Source organism: Ceratotherium simum, chromosome 22, assembly GCF_057802395.1.
Source record: "Ceratotherium simum simum isolate JZ-2026a chromosome 22, ASM5780239v1, whole genome shotgun sequence".
In the NCBI taxonomy this organism is placed as follows: domain Eukaryota; kingdom Metazoa; phylum Chordata; class Mammalia; order Perissodactyla; family Rhinocerotidae; genus Ceratotherium; species Ceratotherium simum.
This window is the reverse complement of record NC_141921.1, coordinates 22,536,638-22,542,963: the sequence shown is the minus strand read 5'-3', so window position 1 is coordinate 22,542,963 and position 6,326 is coordinate 22,536,638.

Genomic DNA, 6,326 nt, shown 5'->3' with positions numbered 1-6,326 from the left:
CACACATATACGGACAGCTAATTTTCGACAAAGGAGCTAAGAACACACAATGGAGAAAGGAAATTCTCTTCAATAAATGGTGTTGGGAAAACTGGACAGCCACATGCAAAAGAATGAAAGTGGACCATCTGCTATCGCCATTCACAAAAATTAACTCAAAATGGATCAAAGACCTGAAGGTGAGACTTGAAACTATAAAACTCATGGAAGAAAATATAGGCAACACACTATTTGACATTGGTCGTAAAGGAATCTTTTCAGATGCCATGCCTACCCAGACTAGGGAAAGTAAAGAAAAAATAAGCAAGTGGGACTTTATCAGATTAAAGAGCTTCTACAAGACAAATGAAACCAGAATCAAAATGAACAGACAACCCACCAGCTGGGAGAAAATATTTGCAAAACATATATCTGACAAGGGGTTAATCTCCATAATATATAAAGAACTCACACAACTGAACAACAAAAAAACAAATAACCTGGTCAAAAAACTGGCAGAGGAAATGAACAGACACTTCTCCAAAGAAGATATACAGATGGCCAATAGGCATATGAAAAGATGTTCAACATCACTAATCATCAGGGAAATGCAAATCAAAACAACACTAAGATATCACCTCACACCCGTTAGAATGGCTATAATCACCAAGACAAAAAACAACAAATGTTGGAGAGGATGTGAGAAACAGGAACCCTCATACACAGCTGGTGGGAATGCAAACTGGTGCGGCCTCTATGGAAAACGGTATGGAGAGTCCTCAAAAAATTAAAAATAGAAATACCATACGATCCAGCTATCCCACTACTGGGAATCTATCCAACGAACCTGAAATCAACAATCCAAAGAGGCTTATGCACCCCTATGTTCATTGCAGCATTATTCACTATAGCCAAGAAGTGGAAGCAACCCAAGTGTCCCTCGACTGATGATTGGATAAACAAGATGTGGTATATATATACCATGGAATACTACTCAGCTATAAAAAAAGACAAAATCGTCCCATTTGCAACAACATGGATGGGCCTGGAGAGTATTATGTTAAGTGAAATAAGCCAGAAAGAGAAAGACAAACACCGTATGATCTCACTCATATGTGGAATATAAACCAACACATGGACAGAGAAAACCATATTGTGGTTACCAGGGGCAATGGGGGTAGGGGGTGGGCACGAGGGCTGAAGGGAGACATGTATATGGTGATGGACAAACAAAAATGTACGACCCAAAATTTCACAATGTTATAAACTATTAAAACATCAATTAAAAAAAAAAAAAAAAGCCCCCTGACTTCTGTGTGGAGGAAGACAGAGGCAGGGACAATGGTGAGGAGGCTGCTGGAATAATCCTGAATTCCAATGAGGTGGACAGGGGAGGTTGGGGGGAAGGGTCAAGTGTAAGAAGAGTTAAGAAGGTGGAATAGGCAGGATTTGGACGTGAGGGTGAGGGGCCTAGAAAAAATGAAGTTTCGAGGACAGGGCCCAGGTTTCTGGTTAGGCATCAGGGAGGTGATGGTCCAGAAGGAGGATGGTCAGATGCACTGAGTTGCACCCCTGTGAGACATCCGTGGAGCCAGAAGGGAAGTGAGAGTGCTGGGCTAGAGCTTAGGAGTCCATGGAGTACAGCGGTGACTGATGCCATGGGGGGATGCCCAGGGAAGGAGTGCAGGGAGAAGAGGAAGCCCACACCAGGACCACCCCAACATTCAAAGGGCGTGCAGAGGAAGAGGGGTGGCAAAGGAGACCGAGAAGGTGGGGCTGGGGAGGTGGGGGGAAAACCAGGAGAGCAATGACTCAGAAGGCCAGGGTAGAGTGTTTCTAGAAGGCCAGGGAGGCCCCCAGAGTCAGGTGTCACAGAAGAGCATCGTTTTGGGACTGGCAATTTGGGGCTGGTGGTTGGTGGGGGGCAGGGGCAGGGGCAAGAGCCAGGCTGCAGGGGCCAAAGGAGCAGCCACAGGGGAGGAGGTAGAGGCAGTGAGTGCAGTGGGGAGTGTGGATGAACTGACGCCAGGAGAAGGGGGGTTGGGGTGAGGAGGGGTGTGTGTGTGTGTGTGTGTGTGTGTGTGTGTGTGTGTGTGTGTGTGTGTGTGTGTATTCTAAGTGGGAAAGAGCCAAGCCCTCAACAGGTCCAGAAAAGGAGCAGGGAGGGCCCAAGGCTGTCTGTCTCTGGGTCTAGGCCCACCTCCATCACCCCTTCCCCCTCCTACCGCCTGCCCTCCAAGGGCCTCCCACTTTGCTGTCCCCTTGCCAAGGTACACACCAACCCCGCCACTCCTCGATGGGGCCTCTCACCCTCGCCCACCTCTAGAGCCTGGGCCCACTCCCATCCTATCCCTCAGATCAGGGGGATTGCAAGTGGTCTTTGGGTCTGGCCTCCTGGCCTGAGCCAGCCCAGAGGGACTACAGGGGAGCCAGGCTGGGGCACTGCCCAAGGAAGGGGACGAGGCCTGATTGGCAGGGTACCTAAGAGGACACTGGCTGGGATGGAGAGCTGGGGCCTTCCCCCAGAGCTGGTGTGAAAACCAGGCCCTTGATGGGGATCAGATGGGGGAGTGTTCAGGGAGAGGGTGGGAGCTAATCAGCCAGGACTGAGGGTTGACAGCATGGACCCTGGAGTTAGACTGCTGGGTTCAAGTCCACAGGGCCACCACTCAGCAGCTGCGTGCCCCGAGCAAGTTACCTAACCTCTGGCGCCTCAGTTTCCTCATCTGAAAAGCTCTCCTAGGCTTGTTGTAAGGATTAAATCTGTTAATCCACAGAGAGCATTCAGCTCTGAGTGTGAGCTGTTCTTAGAGAGGGGAGGGGAGCTCGGTGAAGGGGACACGGTGAAGCAAGCAGACCAGTGAGGGGGCACTGTGCTGGGGAAGGGGCTCCCATGGGCTCCAGGCACACAGACACTCAAACACACTCAGCCCCAGTCCCCTACATGATCTCACCCCTGATTCTCCTGACTCACTCCTTAAACTTTCCTGAGGCCCTCCCGCCTGGGTCAATGTGGCACACACCGTCCAGGGAGGGGAGGCTCTGGCTCCTTTCAGGGGGCCTTGGAAGGCCAAGTCTAGGCCCTATCCGGTTGTCCTGTGGCCCTCAGTGTTCGCTGGACCCCTCAGGTGGGCCTCAGCTTCCCATCCCCCAGCAGAGGCTGAGACAGCCGTGCCGTGACCCTGCCACAGCTGCCTCCTTGTCCACCAGCTCTTTGCGCAGAAAACCTCAAGGCAGGAAATGCTTGTCCCAGACCCAGAAGTCTGCAGACTCTCCCACCAAGCTCACCTCTGGGCTAGGCCAGGCCAGACTTTCAGCCAGGCTCCCCATCTCATCTGCCAGGGGCTGCCACCTTTGCTCTGTCTCTGGTGGTGTCTAGACATCAGTGGGTCAGCTCTGCCTGTGGTCACCTGCTGTGTGGCCTTGGACAAGTTGCTGCCTCTCTCTGGGCTTCAGTTCCCTCAGCCACAAGAATCAGAGGCTGGCCAGAGAGGATTCAAGTACTGTTCTAGGCCTGAGCAGGGGTATTGAATAGGGTAGGTGGTTAAACTGAACCAGATGAGGCACGTAACCTGCTTAGCGCAGCCGCTGGCAGAGCCGATGCTGGCACCGGCCTGGTGGTTCAGAGTGTGGGCTGAGGAGTTAAGCAGACCTGGGTTTGGATCCCAGCTCTGCCTCTCTGACTGTGGGCAAGTGACCTCATTTCTCCAAACCTCAAATTCCTTCTCTTTGAGAGGGGATAATGATAGTCCCTAATGACAACAGCTAACCCTCGCAGGCCCTTACTCCAGGCCAGGCACTATTCTGAGCACTTTATGTGGATTAACTCATCTAATCCTCACAACAACCCTTTGAGATGGATATTATTATTGTCCCCACTTTGTAGATGGGAAAACTGAGGCACAGATGGGTTAACTTATTCACATGATTACAAAGCTGGGAAGTGGGTGAGTTGGGAATTGACTCAGGCAGGCTGGCTCCCCAGTCCTCTTTCCCACAGTGCCATAGGGCCTCTTGGAAGAGATAGTGAATACAAAGGGCTTAACACTGCCTGGCACATGGTAATGACTCCATAAATGTTAGTGATCATTATTACTGTTACCATATTCTCCCATCCCTTCTAAATTTTTATCTTGATCTACCAAAAAGAAAACTCTCTGGGCTCCAACCAACCCATATTGGAGCCTGGGGAGGGCCTGGATGGAACCTTCCTCTTGCCACCCCTTCATCTGGCTGGCAAGCTGAGGGGAGGGAGAGATGTTTGCACAGATGTGTGGCCCAGGGTGTGCACATAGTCTGGGGTAGGGGTGTGGTGCTGGTAAATTTCCTGCTCCACCAGGGCCTTGGTGATTCTGTACCCCCCCATCCCCACCCCTGACTTCCCACATCTGCTAGAGGACTAGACTCCTGTTCTACAATTCCTGGGAAGTCCTTCCCTCTGTCTAGCCCTCCTTCCTTCTTTTCAGTAGGGAAATGAAGACCCCTCTTGCAGCCCCCACCATTCTCATCACTTTCATCCTAGGGGATCTCTCAGCCCCATCCTCAAAAATCCCAGTAATGCAGTGGAAATTAAAGTTACCTTAAATATTCTAATCTTATAACAATTTTGCTTCAATCAACATCTAAATGTGACCACATGTGCCCAGACCACCCAGCAGCCTGGTTGGTGGTTTGGGAGGGGGTGAGCTCCTAGATGGACGGAGGGCAGAGGGCCGCTCTCAGGCATGGGCCTGGCTCTGGAGGGGCTTCCTGGGGAGAGGTCTGTAGGTCATCAGGTCCCTCCCTCTGCTTTCTCCCTGCCTACCCACACTGAGCGATCCTTCCCCTTCCTCCTCTTCCGCCCGGCAGCCCTGGGGAACATGGCAAGCCATGGGTGGAGTCCCCTTAGACTTTCTCCTGAACAGCTGGGCTGGGGAAGGGCTGGGGGCTGGTGATGCTCCCCAGGCAAGGGGAGGCCAGGGCTGGCTTCAAGGGCGTGCAGCCTGAGCAGTCACACAGAGCTCCTCGCTCAGAAGGGCTTGGTTTAATGCTCTGCTGGGTCATCTTGAAATTCACAATATACTCACGCATCGCTTAACGATAGGGATACCTTCTAAGAAATGTTAGGCGATTTTGTTGTTATATGAACATCACAGAATGTACTTACACAAACCTAGACAGTGTAGGCTACTACACACCTAGGCTATATGCTACTCCCGTCGTATACACAGTCTGTCATTGACTGAAACATTGTTATGCGGCACATGCCTATAATTTTTTAACAGGAGCTCTGCATTTTCATTTTGCACTGAGCCCCATAAATTATGTAGCCAGTCCTGGTGGAGGCCTACATTGCCCACACACCCCTCTCTCCGTGGGCCCACCTCACTCCTTTCTCACACTAAGTCAACACCCAGTCAATAAAAATTGATTGAGCACCTACTTTGTGCTGAAAAGTAGTGTTAGATGCTTGGGGATACAGTGATGAACAACACAGACACGGCCTTGATCTCACAAAACCCCTCTCTGCACACGTGCAGACACTCACATAACCACACACAGTAGTTTTGCAAGACAGTTCCTCTAATAACAAGCATGTTCATCGTAACTGCCAATTTGGAAACACTCAGCCCATGCCAGGAAATGTTCATACTTCATCTTGCATCATCCTCAAAACAGTCAGTAAGGTAGGCATTCTTATCCCCATTTTCTAGATGAAGAACTGAGGCTCAGAATTCAAATCTTTTGTCCAGTGTCACATAACCAGTAAGTAGCAGAGCCAGGACTTGCCTTTGTCTCTTGTTTTCAACTTCTCCTCTCCCCCCGACCCTCCACCACACATACATTGCATTAGCTGCCTCCCAAGGGGCAGATGCTCCAGCATCTCCACGTCCCCAGCCCCCAGCACAGGGCTGCATTTTTGTGAAATGAAAGAATTCACATATAGGCACACTCCCCAAGGAAGATGAGGATACAGACACACACTGAAACACAAAAACAGACACGTAATACATAATGTACTGGATAAGAGCTTGGTGTCCCACACTGGACTATTTGATTCAAATCCTGAATCTACTATGTCCTAGCTGTGGATTTCAAGTTTTCTCATCTGCAAAATGGGAATAGTGATGGGGTTGTTCTGAATGCTGAATGAGAAATGCGTGTGAAGTGCTTAAACCACCACTGACACAGTCACTCTTCAATAAATATTAGCCGTTGCTATGAATAACATACATCCACACTCGCTCACACATGCTCTCACGCCCATCACACCATCTTCCCAGCTCTCCTCTAGCCTGGCTCCGTCCTGGATGCCCTCATGGCTGACAGTTCAGGCCCCCAGAGCCAGGAGGGAAGAGCAGCTGCTT